Raw genomic sequence first — 17,186 nt, 5'->3', positions numbered from 1 at the left:
CAAAAGTGAATGTGAGCTTGTACAATTTAAGTTTACGTACTCCTTAATAAGACTTTTTAAATTTTAGTAAAGACACATCTATAAGCATTTTTAAGTTTAGAAAGTCAGAGCAGTGACATAAATTCAAAATCTGAGAGTTTATACAAATCAAAATTGAAAAGCATAGAGAAACTGTCTACATGAACAGTCTCCATAGTGATAATTTTGCAAAATACTAGAAAAACATTCAAGGTATTTAGAAAGACTATAAAGATGTTTTATGAAGATGGCACAAAAAATACTTTCTCATGCGCAGATAGGGAGTCCAACTTGGAATTTCAAATTAACTTTTTGTATGATGCATTATTTAATAAATGTTAGCATTAATTTTTAAAGAGTTTAATTTGCATACCATTACTGGGCCAAATGGTTGACGAGGATCACAATTAAAGAAAGATGCACCGTTCATTTTCCTAAGAAGAAAAAAATCCAACAAAGTCAAATCTTCATCATTAAACTGAATAAAGGCAGCCTATAACTGCCAAAAATGTAGAACTCTCTGACAGATGCAATTTAACTCCTGTGATTATTTAAATCAAACCCCTTTATGTATGACCCTAAGCAAAAGCTCAATATCTTCTCAAGGAATATGTATCTTTTTAATGCTATGGACTTTGCGAGGAAAAAGACATTAGAAAAGAAAAGCAAATTAGGGAATTGGGTTTTGGAATATAAATATAATTTGAAAGAATATGCCATCACTTAATGTTACACCATGGACATAAAGCACTCATGCAAAATGGAAGACATTTCACTAGCACATTAAACAGCATTCAGTTCCACCATGATTCAAGCTATATTTACTGCAGAAAAGTTATAAAGAAAACAGACATAGAAACCACTGCCATGTAGTTTAACATCTAAACCAAATTTATGGTTTTCACATGCATCTGTCATATAATCTTCTAAAGGAAAACTTACTGTTTACAGAGTTACCGTGTGCTAGGCAAAGGATTGATGTTCATATGCCATGTGACAAACACATGGTATATATACAATTAAGTCCGTGTATGACATGTTTGTAATAAGCATACCTGGAGGGCTGGGGCAGGTCTGGAAGCAATCACCGTACAGAATGCCAGTCTTTCACAAGGACGATCACTCATACCCAGGTTCTGAGCACTGTTGGGCACTAAGTATATTTGCCTGTTGTAGTGGATGCTTGTTTTCATCATGAGCTTTGTGTAGCCAACAGACTTGAAAAAGCTCAGGATGGACTGTCCCATCTTTAGCTTTGTCCATCAGAACACAGAATAGGTGACCTTGCACAGGCTCCATTAATCCTTCACAGATTCCAGTGGTGTGGAAGGAAGAACCTCCAGCTCACACCACATTTGGACCACAAGAGTAATGATCCCATATTTAGGCAAAAAGTCCAATTCCTTTTGTGGGTGAGAGGGTGGAGAGGTCTTTTTTTGCTTTAAATAACCTTAAGTTGTGACCAAAATACTTCATATTCACCTCAGGGAAACTGAAAAATATATGTTTGAAGAACAAAAAACAGATCATAACTATCAAGGGCCAATCACTAAAACATCTTGGTATTGACTGCTAGTATTTTTTTTATACCAACGTGTGCAGTAGAAGCCCTCCTATCTGATGGCCAGCAGAATCAGAAAAGGGTTTTATAAGGTGAAGAACCTTTAAAAATTATTCATAAGCTATAAGTTTAACTTAATAAATAAGCTTTTCTTCACTAATCTTTTGATGTAGAGCCAAGCTTTTTTTCTAACCACAGGTCTTCTGATGGGAGCTCCATGTCATTTTTACAACATAAATCATCTTCCTAATGAATCATAAATGATTTCTAGGTTGGTCTTCCTAAAATGGGAACAATAACATAAAAACATATAAAGAAATCTCAGTGTAGAATTCTAGCATTTAATCATTTCCCTCAGTGGTGCAGTTTTCTTGTCCACACATAATCTGAGCAAATCCTCTTACCTACTCAAATTTATTGACTTTTTCCAAAGAATTCTATTTAGCTAACATAAATAATTACTCTCTTTTAGTACTCATAGTTTACTAGATATTTTAATCTACAATTAGAATTTGTAAGTATAATGCCAAGGAAAATGGTATTAAGACATAAAAGCCAACATCTGACACTAAGTCTACATTAAATGAACAGGTGGAATAAAAATGTGGGTATTCTAGGGATCTGCCAGCTCTCCGTAAGTACTGACATCAGTAAAGATAATTTACAAAAGGAGGAGGACCATCAGATGCTTCTATAAAGTATAGGTCAGGTTAAGAGCTCCCCTACATAAAATTTTACAAATTGGGATTGTATGCTATATCATATATACATATCATGTTGACATCAATACATCTTTTCAATCATCCACATGTTTTGTGAGCACTTTCCCACATCACTAATTATATAAAATGTGTTTTTTACACAGCAGCATAGAATCTATTACCATACACTATAAAATATTCAACTAATCCCCAATTGTTGGGTATTTAGGTTGCTGCTGTTTTTGCTATCACGTAATACTACAATCTTATTGTGTACTTCCATTGTCTTCAACTATATTCCTAGAATATTAAATCAATCAATGAAATAAATATTTTAAAAGCATTTGACACCTATTTCCAAATTGGTCATCAGAAACACTTTTCTTATCTACCATCATTTGTTTGTGAGGTTGCATGTTTTCAGCACCTTATTTAATATTTGGTATTACTCTGTTTCTTGCCTTTTCCATTTTGGTATTGAAAAGACTGTGATACTAAATTTGCACTTTTATTAAAATTCATTTCATTATCAGATATATGTTATAAATATTTATTTTCAGGTGGTTCTTTGGCTTTTAGTCCAAACCACCATATATAGTGTATTTTCTTTTTATATAAGTAATATTTTAGATTTAGACTTTATTTTTATATGAATAATTTTTAGATTTCTTAGATAGTCAAATGACTGCCCATCCATCTTTTCTTTCTGTTTTCTTCTTTCATGTTTTGAAAAATCTTATCTACCTACCTCAAAATCAGAGAAATTATTTTTTCCGATTTTCCCAAGGGGAACTGTCTAACCAGCCTGAGCTTAAAATTTTCTCTGTTGTATTAAAGTTAGAAGCCCACTTGTTCTTAAGACAGCCACCATACAAATCAAGGATTGCTTCTGTGTGTGTGTGACTTTATTCCACAGCTGATGGTGTACAGGCAGAGAACCGGTGCTTTAAAGGTGAAGGTAGAACAACTATCCAATTTTACTTACTTGAATAAACAATTCATTTCTCTATTTTATTGTCGAAGTTTCTTGAGTTACTATTCTGATAGTAAGATAATGTTTTTAGTAAATTACAAAACTGCAGCACAATTTACATGCAGGCATGGAAATGTTTTTAATTTGAACTAGTTACTGGATGAAGGCTTTAGGTGCCTGTAATATTATAGAGACAAGATATATGACAAATGCAAAATAAATTAAATTTTGTATGACTGAAGAAGTTGGCACAATTACCAGAGTTGTAGTTTGGGTGTCTTTTCTTAAAAATAACTGAACATGCAAACAGAAGGCAAAAGTTCAGCTGCTTCTAAACTGGGAGAAATTCATTTCAATGAAATCAGGAGAGATATGTATTCAGTCACCAGTGATGCCAAGGGAATTCTTCAATATCTGACTGGCAGTTTTAAAAATTACTTTAAAATATTTCAAATACACACAATAGTTTTTTAAAATGAATTAATTAACCTTAAGGAGAAAGAAAAGAGACCAGAAATCAAATTCTTATTTTGATACCAAGAATCTGCGTGACTTTGAAAAATTTCTTAACACATCTAGTCTTAAATACCTTTATCTGTATAACTAAATAATCTTTTAGGTCCACTGAAGCTTTAACATGTCATGATTATAATAAATTACACATATTCTAGAAGAAGGGAAAAATAACTTAATGGATATGTAAATAATAGTATGAAATACATTTGCTTCTGAAAAATTACATATACTATTAACAACTGCAATGATAATTCAATAATAACAATAATAATGGCAGCAACATTACTGCACGTAATCTATATGCCAGGCACTTTACTAACCACTTCACACAGAACTTTTTTTAACTCCTCCTAATGTCGATTTGAGGTAAGTACATTAATCTCTCTATTACATAGGTGTACAAACTGAAGCTGGGAGAAAGCAAATTTCCTATTACTAAAGTCAGCCAGACAGAAAGCAGCAGAAACTGTTCTGTAATCCATGTCTCTCTGACCTCAAAATCTTTTTAACACTGATGTCGATAGCCTCTCTGCAGAGAAAATTTTAGCATTTTATATCTTATTTATTGTCTTTCATCAAAAAAAAGTAGGCATCTCTACTCTGAAAGTCAAAATTTTCTCTAAAATTTAATATTATGTTCTGTTACTAAAACCTCTAAAAGAGTATGTATTTAATGAGAGAATAATAATTTTTAAATATATAATGATGTTCAATAAATATATTAATTTTAAGGTAGTATAATGTTTAGTTGAAAAAATGTCAAGGTAAATATTATCAATTATCTTAATATGCCATAACAAAACTTAAATATCAATTTTTATCAAATCGCAGTGTGATCAGAGTTTGAATTCTAAATCACTTTTGTGATTTTGAACAAGTAATTTATCCACACACAGCTAAATTTGCTCCTATATTAAGTCAGATTTTTTAAAAATCTGTTTCAAAAAATTCTTTTGAAGACCTAATGGTGTAATACACAAAAAAGCTCGGCAAAGGTTAAAGTACTAACGACACTGTTAACTGAGAGGACACACAGCGAGATTTTCTGTCTTGCTGACACTGTTTCTTTATAGAGGTTTCTGACTTAGAATGAATAAGTTAAACACTGAAAACTATTGATACAACTAGAATGAATCTGAGGAAATTAGTATCCTCCTAAATTGTTGCTCGGGTCTGAACTGATATAAACTTCTAACAATGTTTTTTAAAATTGTGAAATGTGCCTAGCCTTTCAGCCATCATTTCCACTGTGGAATTTATCCTAAAGGAGTATCTGCAAAGTTTTCAAAGGATTGAAAGTTTTCTTTAATAATAACAACAACAAAAAAGGAAACCACATAAATGTCCACTAAAAATTACAATACATCTATATAATGGAACATTACACTATATCTAAGAAGGAGGAAGACCTTATAAACACTGAAATATGAAGAAATCCAAAATGTATTAAGTAAAAAAGAGAAACTTATCGACTTGTATTATATCATAGTATAATTTTGAAAGAAAATTATTTTTCTTAGGTTTGCACATATATTGAAAATGGGCTAGAAGGCTGTACAACAAAGTATTAACAGTGTCTGCCTGTGTGAACCGAGATGGGTGGGAGAGAGTTGGGAGGACTCTTACTATTTTATATATCTTGGTTTAGTTTACCTTCTTCATCATGGATATGTACGTTTTTAAGTAATAAAGTATTTTGATAGGTTGCCACTATTAAAGAAAATGTGCAAATGGTAAAGATAAATCAATACATTGGCCAAGAATGAAGCAAAAAGAGGAAAATGATGGAATGATGGCTCCGTGAAGAAAATGCAGTATATGGATGAGAATACAGAGCAGTCCAGGGGAAGAAGAGGTTTGCCTTTGGGTGATGGGCCAGGAGTTCAAGGATTTAAGGCATCAGAACTTTCCTCATCACAGACACTTTCCTCTCCTAATATTAACATGCCCATGGTAAGTCATTCATAGAACAATTCCATCTAAGTGCAATTTCTTTCCTTTCAAGAAGAGCCTATCTTCTTTATATATAATCTAGAATTACCATCTCAGCTGGGCTGACATCCTTACAAACTACCTTCCAGCCATGCCTGATGTCTCAAAATAGCAACAGTGGCTATGTTCTCATAGTGCCGGGAAAACTTCAAGGCTCCATTTCTCAATCTCTTTCAAAGCCCCCACTCAGCTCTTGTTGACCTGATTATCACATTATCCAATGCTACACTCTCAGATGTAGCTGACCCTGCTTGTCTAGTTAAGTTTATGATCAGACTCTCACTGCTTCCTCATCTTTCCCTCCTTTAACTCATCAACCCTCTGCAATGTGACTTTTGCTCGTATCACAGTCATCACCCTTTATGTAAACTTCTGCAATAGCCTCTTAAACCTCATCTTAAGTGTCACTTCAGTGCAATCCGTTCTGCACAATGCTGTCAGATATTTCTCTATAGATCTGATCATCACTTCCTTCCTTTGCTAGCTTCCCACTGTCTAAATAATAATGTACAATCAATTCTTGAAGAAATAAAACTTAATAATTATACTGTTTAAGAGACAATGTTTCAGAAAAAACATTATATATTAAAATACATAGAATGTGGTCAATGGTGTTTTTAATAACTTAATTTTAAAAGTCTTAGAAAATAAAAAGAATGAATACAAATACTAAGACGTAAAAACAGAAGCTAGAAAAAGGAAAAAGAATAAAAAATTAGAAGAAATTACAGAAAATGGTAAATAAATATAATAGCTGCCTCTTTGGGGAAAAAAACAATAAAGTAGATATACTCTGGTAAGCTTAATTTAATATAAAATAGAAAACAAAAACAATATAACAAACCATGCAGAGCATATTTGAAATTGCAGCAGAACAATGGGTTTAAATCAGTTTAACTTTATTCTTACAAAGCAGGAAATCTTGGCAAAAAACAAATCACTCCTAATAAACAATTTCCTAAGAAAGTAGAAATTAACCAAATGAACTCAATAATCCTAGGAGAACTAGGGAAAGTTGTCAAATACCCCTAAAGAAGGCGCATGACACAGGTAGTTTCAAAAGCTAATTATGTTAAAATACCCAAGGAATTTTTGCAATTTTATTAAAATGTTTCAAAGCATGTGATAAGAAGGAAAACTTTTCATCTCATTGTGTAAAGTAACTATAACTCTAACAACAGAATTTAATAGAGCAAAAAAGAAAACAAATGATTCATCTCACTTTTAAAAATAGAGGCAAAGCTCCCACGTTTGAAAAATAATCCATAAAAGAGAAGCATGTCTTATATCAGTATGGCATCACAGATGACTTAATATTAGAAAATCTATTAATATAATGTATCTTATCCAAAAACCAAAACTAAAAAATCCATATGATCATATGGATAGGTGCCAGCAGATATTTCTTATATTAAAAAATCAGCAAAACAAGAATACAATATACTTACTAAACATGGTAAGGACATTCAATTCCAAACCAACAGTCTATCACACTACCTAACAGTGAAACAGTGGGTGCACAAGTCATGAAATCGGGAAAAGGCCTAAGGTCATTCTGTTACCACTACTATTTACTATGCTTTTAGAAGTGCTAGTCAGTATTATCAGGCCAGAAAATAAAAAGTGTTCTTAAAAAGGTATAAATTTATATTTATCAGCTACATTGACATTATTTACATAAAATAAAGTTTGCTAATTTTAAGTGTAAATTCAACAAGACTTGAAAAACTTATATAATTGTGTTACTGAGACTAAAATCATGATATAGGCCATCAACACAAAATATTCCCTGTGGCCTTTCAAAATTAATCACTTCGCCCTACCCCTTGCACCTGATCTATATTCTGTCACTATAGTTTTGCTTTTTCCATGATTTCATGTAACTAAAATCATACAGAATGTAATTTGTATTTGGCTTCTTTCACTTAGCATAGTGCTCTGGAGATTTATCTATATTGTTGAATTTATTAGTAGTTAGTTTGTTCTTTTTTATTGGCATATTTTAGTTCATTGTATGAATATACCACAATTTATTCATTAACTTGTTATTTTTCCTTTAAAAAATTTTTTTTAATTGCACTTTAGTCGGTTTACAATGTGTTAATTGCTGGTATACAGCACAGTGTTTCAGTTTAACACATTATCTATATTCTCTTTCATACCCTTTTCATATTCTTTTTCATTATAAATTATTATAAGATATTGAATATAGTTCTCTGTGCTATACACTAGAACCTTGATGTTTACCTATTTTATATTTAGTAGTATCTGCAAATCCCAAACTCCCAATTTATCTCTCCACTCTCCCCTTTTCCCCCTGTTAACCATAATTTTCTTCTGTATGTTTGTTTTGTAAATAAGTTCATCTGTGTTATTTTTTTTAAAATTCCACATATAAGTGATATATGATATTTGTACTTCTCTTTCTGGCTTACTTTACTTAGTATGATGATCTCTAGGTCCATCCATGTTGTTGCAAATGGAGTTATGTTACTCTTTTTATGGCTGAGTAGTATTCCATCATGTATGTGTATATGTATGTATGTGTATATATGCACACACACACACACACACACACACACACACACACACACACACACACACACATATACAGGCACCACAACTTCTTTATCCAGTCATCTGTTGATGGACGTTTAGGTTGCTTTCATGTCTTGGTTATTGCATATAATGCTGCTATGAACACTGGGGTGCATATATCTTTTTGAATTAGAGTTTCTTCTGGATATATGCCTAGGAGTGGAATTGCTGATGATGGGTTAAGTCTACTTTTAGTTTTTTAAAGAATCTCCATACTATTTTCAATAATGGCTGCACCAAACTACATTCCCATCATCAGTGCAGAAGGGTTCCCTTTTTCTCCACATCCTCTATAGCATTTATCTTTTGTGGACTTTTTAATGATAGCCATTCTGCTACTCTGTCCATTAACTTGTTGATGGACATTCAGATTGTTTCAAATTTAGGACTACTGTGATAAAGTTGCTGTGAACCATTTTATTTCAAGTCATTGTATGAGCACGTTTTCATTTCTTTTAAGCAAATACCTAAGAGTAGAACTGATAGACCACTGTGTAATAGTATGTTTAATTTAACAACACTGCAAATGAATTCTCATAGTGGCTATAAAATTTTTGCTTTCCCAGTTGCCACACATTCTTGGCAACTTTCAGTAACGTCATTTTAGTTTCAACAGTTTAAGATGTGTATAAATATCTCAGTATAGTTCTTATTTGCATTTCCTTAATGGATAATGATGTTGAGTATCTTTTCATGAGTGTATCTGACATTCTTTCTCTTCTATGTTACAGCCTCTGTTTCGAATATTTTGTCATTTTTACTGGTTGTCTTCTTAAGTTGAACGAGTTCTCTGTATATTCTAGGTACAGCTTTTTATCAATTACATGTTTTACAAAGAGTTTCTTTCATTTTGTGATTTACCTTTTCATTTTCTTGACAGTATTTTTTGAAGGTCAAAGGGTTAACTTTGAAATTTAATTAATCTTTTTATTTTCTTTTTGGTTTATGCTTATGTGGGTCACGTGTAAGAAATGTTTTCCTAACTAAATCACAATTTTTTTCCTATTTTCATCTAGAAGTTTTATAAATTTACGTACTGTCTTTAGATTTGTAATCCACTCTGAGTTAATTTTTGTTTGTAGTATGAGATTGGTCTGCAAGTTAACTGTTTTGCAGGTGAAAATCCAATTGCTCCAGCATGATCTGTTGAAAACATTATTCTTTCCCCATTGTAATATCTAGGCACCTTTGTCAAAAATCAATGAATCATATATTTGTTGGGTTTTTTCCTAGGCTGCTTGTTCTGTTCCACTTACCTGTATGCTTATCCTTATTCCAATACCACACTGCCTTAACTACTGTAGCTTCACAGTAAGCTTTGAAATCAGGGATGTGAGTTAGTGAGTCTGTCTTGGTTCATATTTTTTAATTTGTGTTGGGCTAATCTAGATGTTTTGAATTTGCATTAAAAAACTATTGTAATTTTGAATGTCACTGATTAAACTTACAGATGGGGAAAATTGACATCTATAAATTCGACCCATGAAAAAGACATCTCTCTCCATTCATATGAGTTACCTAATTTCTCTCAGCAATAGTTTGTGGTTTTCAATGTACAGGTCTTCTACATATTTTGTTAAATTTATTTCTTGGCATTTATAATTACTATTGCTAATTTAAAAATACACAATTGATAATTCTGTATTAACCTTATATCTTTTGACTGCTGAACTCATTCATTACTTCTAGCAGATTTGTTTTAGAACTGTTAGGATTTTTCTATACTGATGTAACTATGAATAAAGATATTTTTATTCCTTCCTTCCTAATCTATATGCATTACTTCCTTCCTGATGTTGAACAGAATGGTGAGGGTCGCCGTCCTTGCCTTCTTCACGATTTTATGCAGAAGTACTCATTTTTTCACCATTACACATAATATTAGCTGTAGATTTTTCCACAGATGTATTTCATAATATGAGGAAGTGCCCTTCTTTCCCTGAGAATAATTTGCTGAGAGTTTTATCATTAATGGGTATTGAATTTTGTTAAATGCTTTTCCTGTACCTATTGAGATGATCCATATGATTTTTCTTCTTTACTCTCCTGATATGGGAATTACATTGATTTTTTTAACTGTAGAAACAACTTTGCATTTCTAGGATAAATCCTACTTGGTCATGATACATTATCCTTTTTATATATTATGTATAATCCTTTTTATATTTTGTTGAATTCATTTATTCACAAGAGATGTTGTCTGACGTTTCTTTCTTGTAATGTCTTTAATTTAGTTACCAGAACAATAATGATTTTATCAAATGAGTTGTTAACTGTTTCCTCCTCTACTATTTCTGGAAGAATTTAAGTGGAATTGTTATTCTTTCTTCCTTAAATGTTTGGTATCATTTACCAGTGAAATCATCTGGGCCTGGAGTTTTCTTTTGAGGAAGGTTTTTAAGTATAAATTTAACTTCTTTAAAAGATACTGAGCTATTCAGGTTATCTATTTTTATTTTAGTGAGCTTTTTGAGTATTTCAAGGTATGTGTACATTTCATTTGAGCTGTCAAATTTATTGACATTAAGTTGTTCATAACAATTTATTACTATTCTTTTACTTTCTCTAAATTTTATAATTCTTATTGATCTTCTCAAAGAACTAACTTCTGGTTTCATTGATTTTTTTACTGCATTTCTGTTTTCAGTTTTATTGATTTTAGCTCTTATCTCTATTATTTCCTTCTGATTTTAGTTGAATTAGCTCTTCTCTTTCTAGTTTATTAAGGTGGATTCAGAGTATTAACTTAGACTTTTTTTCAAGTTCTTTATTTAATTTTTAATTTTGGGGGGAGGCAATTAGGTATGTATGTATGTATGTATGTATGTATTTATTTATTTATAATGGTGCTGGAGATCAAACACAGGACCTTATGCATGCTAAACACACACTCTACTACTGAGCTATACCCTCTCCTCCTTTTTTCCTTTTTAATGTCAGTAATTAACACTATAAAATTTTCTTCAAGCACTGCTGTGGCCTCATCCCATAAATTCTTCATTCAAGTAATATTTCTGTTTCCCCTTCTTATTATTTGTGTTATTGTTGTCATATATTTTTACTTCTACGTATGCTTTAAATGCCACAATACATTGTGATTATTCTTGCTTCATGCAATCAATTCTTTTTTACAGTGATTAAAAATAGGGGAACAATTTATTTTATAAATTTACCCATATAGTTACCATTTTTGGTGCTCTTTATTCCAAAGTGTAGATCCAAAGTTTCATCTGTATCATTTTTTTTCCGCCTGAAATACTTCTTTTAACATATATGGAGGTAGAAATCTATTACAATGAATTCCTTCAGCTTCAGTTTATCTAAAATGTCTTCATTTTTGAGAAAAAAACTGCTGACTGAAAAAACCTAAACAGGTTTTGTGGGGCTTTCCCCCCCCCCCCCCTTTCACTGCATCAAAGACATTTCTCCATTATTTCCTGGCTTGCATAGTTTCTGATGAGTAGTCTACTGTCATTTCACATTTGTTGCTTTGTGCATGTTGCTTTTCTGTCTTTGTCTTAAGATTTTTTTCTTCAGCACTTGTTTTCATCAGACTTTTTCTATGAAGTGCCTTGACATGCTTTTTTAAATGTTTATCCTGTTTGAAATGATTTGAGCTTTCTGATTTGAGTTTTTATCAAATTTGGAAATTTCTTCCCCATCATTGTTCTGCCTTCTTTCTCCTCTCTTCCTGGGGCCTGAATGACACATTATGTTAGACTGTTTGATATCATATTTATGCTCTGTTTTTCCCACTATTTTCTCTGTGCTTTATTTTGGAAAGCTCTATTACTGTCTTTTCACATTCACTGATAACGTTTTTTTCTGCAGTATTTAATCTGCTGTTGTTCTCATCAGTGTAATTTTTATTTCAGATAATGTATTTTTCATTTCAAGTCCAACTGTATTTTTGCATATGGCCCATTTTTCTTCTCATGATTCTGTTTGTCTCAACCTATCTGAACACATGGACATACTTATAATAACTGTGTTAATGACTTCTGCTATTTTCATCATCTCTGTTATTTCTGGGTTTTTCTCAATTGATTTTCTTCCTAGTTGTGAGACAAATTTTTATGCTTCCTTACAATCTTGGCTTGATGTTACTGAACGTTGGGTTTTTTTGTTTTCCTTTAAGCAGTGGTGTGTTTTATTTTGGCATGCAACAAAAGTTCTTGGACTTAGTTGAATATTTTCAAAGATTGTTTTCAAGATATTTTAGAGTGGATCCAGAGTCAGCTTTAGTCCAACCCTAACGCAGAGCTAACATTAAGACAATACTTCTCTGGGACTCCATACAATGCCCCATATATTTCGACATCTTTCTACTCTAGCTGTTGGAAACACAAACCATCCTCAGTTTTTAAAGTTTCAGAAATTCTCCTGCCTACTGCTGCTCAGTGGTTCTCTCCTGGCTTGAGCAATTTCTTCTCTCCCAGGTTCAAATCTGTACTGAGCCAAAGACTTGAGAAGACCTCTCTGCAGATTATCAGAGCTTTCTGTTTCTGTATGTGAAGACCCCTCATTTCCAGTATTCTGCAGACTGTAGCTCCCTGACCTCCCTGACATCTACTATATTTCTCCTTCACTGACAAAGCTCTGTTTGGATATTCTCTGTCTGCACTGCAGCCTGGAAACTGCCTTTAGGTAGCAAGCTAGTCCAGTCATAGGGTTCACTTTGTCTCTCTTCTTTTAGGTATCACAGTTCTGTGCTGTATTTCCCCCAGAGTCTAAAAATCATTGTTTCAAAGATATCAAGTATTGATGAGAGCGTGGAGAAAAAGGAACATTTGTACACTGTTGGTGGGAATATAAATTGGTACAGCCACTATGGAAAATAGTATGCAGGTTTCTCAAAAAACCAAAGTATGATCCAGCAATTCCAGTTCTGGGTATTTATCCAAAGGAAATGAAATTATTATCTCATGTTCACTGCATAATTATTCACAATAGCCAAAAGACAGAGGTCTAATGTACACATGGTTAATAATGATGTAGTGTATACTTGAAATTTGCTAATAGGGTAAATCTTAAGTATTCTCACCACAAAAAAGGGAGGTAAGTACATGAGGTGATGGATATGTGAATTAGACTGATAATGGTAATCATTTCACAATTTATATGTGCATCAACTCATCACAAATATATACAATTTTCAGTAACCTTAGTTTAATAAAGCTGGAAAAATAAAGTAAAAAGTAAGCTTAGAAAGTTACTGTTTCATGTATTTTGTCCAGTTCTGTAATTATTTAGAGTGGAGAATAAATTTGGTCCCTTTTACTGCATCTTGACATACAAGTCCCTAAATTATAAATATTTAAAGGAAAAAGTAAAGATAATTATTATTTATAGATGCTAACATTATTTACTGGAAAAAGTTAAGGAGAAAATAAATTGAAAAAGCTGTTAGAGAAAATAAGAAGTCACTATAGAGGCCAATTATAAAATAAATGCATAAAACTCAATTTTAAACTGTAATTGTAAAGATTCCATTCATAATACCTACAAAAATAGAAAACTACTACTTGTAAACCTAAGAAAATGGAGTAAAAAGTATGAAGGAAACTATTCAGTTTTCCTGAAGAATGTTAAGCTAGTGAATATCATGTTTCCAGGTGGCGATATCAATAGTATACAATAAATTTTTTTCTCCAAAAAAATCTGTAAATTTTATTTAGCACTAAAAATAACAAAGCCAAACAACTGCCTTGAGTGACACTAAAATGCCATGTGACAACATTTTATATTCCTTCTGAAAGACATCTCTCAGAAAATAGGAATAAAATAATATTGCTTTACATGATAAACATATATATCTCAAAACAACCACTGTATGGGAATAATGATGAAACACTAAAATTATGGCCATTAGTATCAGGAAGAAACTGGGATTCTCACTACTGCCATTATTTACCATTGTTCTCTTAGCTCTAACCAATGCTATTAGACTAGGAGTTGGGAAAGATCATATAGGGTTTAAATGAAAGTTATAGACTTTGGAAAGGAAAAGATAAATAACAATTTTCTGATGATACAAGACAGATTATCTGTTTTAAAAAAAGAAAATCAACTAAAATATTGAAGAGTATCAGCTAAACAATGAATGTTGCAAATGAATTACAAATAACATATAATGGTTATTTTAGCTCAACAACAAGCAAAACTAAACTATATTATTTAGTGACGTCTAGCTCAAAAACGAGAGAACTATAAGTAAGATCAAGGTAATAATCATCACAAAAGTCAAGTTACTAATCATCTTGGAGTAGGAAGAGGGTCATGAGAGGAGAGGGACATGTAAATGGGCTTCTGGAACATTGAGAATGTTATGTCTTGACCTCAGTGGTGGTTAAATGAGTGTACATTTTATAAATATTAGTTATGGGGGAGGGGATAGCTCAGTAGCTCAGTGGTAGAGTGTGTACTTAGCATGCACAAGGTCCTGGATTCAGTCCCCAGGATCTCCATTAAAATGAATAAATAAATAAACGCAATTACCCCCCCCAAAATAAATATTAGTTATGTTTTTGGCACTTTTTAAATGCATGTTTTACTTCTCATGCAAAATTAAATATACAGGCTGCCTCTCTTGCCTCCTGTGATGGCACACACTCTATGGAGTGTGGATATCTCTAGATAAACTTACTTTCACTTAAAAAATTAAATAAACATATATGTGTATATGTGTATGTATATATATAAAAAAAGCTTCATAGCAACATACATAAAAAGAATAAAATACATAAAAAGAATAAAATACATAAAAAGAATAAAATACATAAAAAGAATAAATAATAGCAATGTGTAAAATATATTTATAAAAGACACAAACTTTTGATGAGAATCATAAAAGAAACTTTGAACAAATGAAGAATATTTTTTTTAGATGAGAAAGCTCAACTTTATAGAGCTGAAGATTCTCACCGAATCTATAAATTTCATGTACAATCTCTGAAAATCTTAATGGATTTAAAATTGGAATGAGGCAAAAGTATTCTAAAATGTATATGATAGACAAAGAATTACAGGGATATTTTCTATCTGCTATTAACATTTACTTTTGAATGCTGTTGAGAGAACAGATATATGTATTTTATATATATGTATACACACACACACTGATACATGTAATGTATAAGAAAAATATTTCAAATTGATGGAGGAAGTAGAAGAGTTATAATGATTTGGAAAAATTCAGAAAGATAAAGAAAAACTAAATGAATTAATGACTGACTTCTAGTTTAAAAGAAAACACTATAAGAAATTTTAAAAAACAGTTCAATAATCTTAGGGTGAAGAAAAATCCTAGAGTAGAACAGATATCAAAAATTTATAGATTTTCTACATTTATATTTTAAAATTTAGCTCAGTAAAATCACCAAAATCAATGTTAAAATTCCAGTAACAATCATGTAGCAGACAAAGTGTTGATATTCTCTAATATATAAAGAATTCTTCTTTAAAGGAAAGATGAACAGTGTACTGAAAAAATGGACAAAGTACATCAGAGGGCAATTTACAAGTGAAGAAATAATAGTCAATAAATATTAAAGAGTAATCAATCTCACTGAATCTAAGATGAATAATTTAAAATATCTTTCATCTATCTTGTTGGTAAGGATTTAAAATACTATATCCAGAGCTGGCTAGAGTGTAGGGAAATAGATATTTATATACACTGCCGATAAAGGCAGAAATGGGCATTTATAAGAGACAATTTGACTATACATACTTTTTTGACTATACATACATACCCAACAATTCCATTTTCAGAGAAGTGTATTAAGGAAATAATTGGACAAGTGAGCAACACTCCATATAAGGATGTTCATCACAGCATTATTATATAGTAGCAAAAAAGATAAGGAATAACATAAATATTCAACAATAGGGAAACTGTGAAACATACACAATAGAATATTTTTTCTTTAAAGAATTTAGTGAAACATATTGTTAGTGAAAAGTGGCATGTGCTGTGTAGTCCAATATATTTTAAATAGTCATATACATATATGCATTGAAAATGTTCAGAAGGTTAAACACCAAGATTATTTTTTTACCATCAAGATTTTAACATAGTTATCTCTACATGGCAGGTTTTTTGAGTGATACCTTCTTCTTTATAATTTTCCACTTAATATAAAGAATATTAGAAAATATAAATATCAACAAAGAAATATTTTCCATCTATTAAGCTGACTAAAGTTTTTTTAAAATGTAAACTGAGTGTTGGTTAGAGATGGGCATATGTAGGTATGCTCTCTCATATGTTACTTGTAGAATTATAAATTGATAATTTTTAGAAAAGCAACTTTTCACACATATCAAAAACAATATTAAAACTAATAGTGAAAAATTGGCAACTGTATTGATAAGAGATTAGTTAAATAAAATCATAGCCACACAATGGAATTCTATGCAGCTATTAAAAATGATGATTTGTATTTATCTTTAGCAGCATGGTAGAATATTCATGACATATGTGAGGAAAAGTCATATATAAAAGAGTACATTTATGGAATCTATTATTAAACATACATGTCAGTATCAGGGTGTGTTAGTAATCTCTAGGTTGTGACACTGATGACTTTAGTTTTAATTTTTCATGTTCACACTGTGAAAATGAAATATTTATGGTAAAAAAATTACATGTGAAAACCTTATCATCTCCAATTTCAACTGTGTTCTACCATCAGCAGTGGTCTTGAATTCAGACTGACATCCAGCTCACACGACAGAACTGATTTCATCCCGTACTTAGTAAGCGCAGAAAAGGAAAATGTGCAGCATGCAAAGCAGAGCCATAAAAGAGGTCTGGTGACTTCCA

The 17,186-nt window shown here is 31.5% G+C and overlaps 1 long non-coding RNA gene across 1 annotated transcript in view; it reads right to left on the bottom strand.

The window, feature by feature from the left end:
- Positions 1 to 322: 322 nt before the first annotated feature.
- Positions 323 to 17,186, bottom strand: part of LOC140689109 (uncharacterized) — a 64,852-nt gene continuing 47,988 nt past the window's right edge. The window contains exon 3 of the long non-coding RNA XR_012063987.1: positions 323 to 452. This is a non-coding gene — a long non-coding RNA (uncharacterized lncRNA). The remainder of the gene's footprint in view (positions 453 to 17,186) is intronic.

The sequence above is a fragment of the Vicugna pacos genome, chromosome 25 (assembly GCF_048564905.1).
Source record: "Vicugna pacos chromosome 25, VicPac4, whole genome shotgun sequence".
Taxonomy (NCBI): Eukaryota; Metazoa; Chordata; class Mammalia; order Artiodactyla; family Camelidae; genus Vicugna; species Vicugna pacos.
This window is presented reverse-complemented; position numbering and strand designations above follow the sequence as displayed.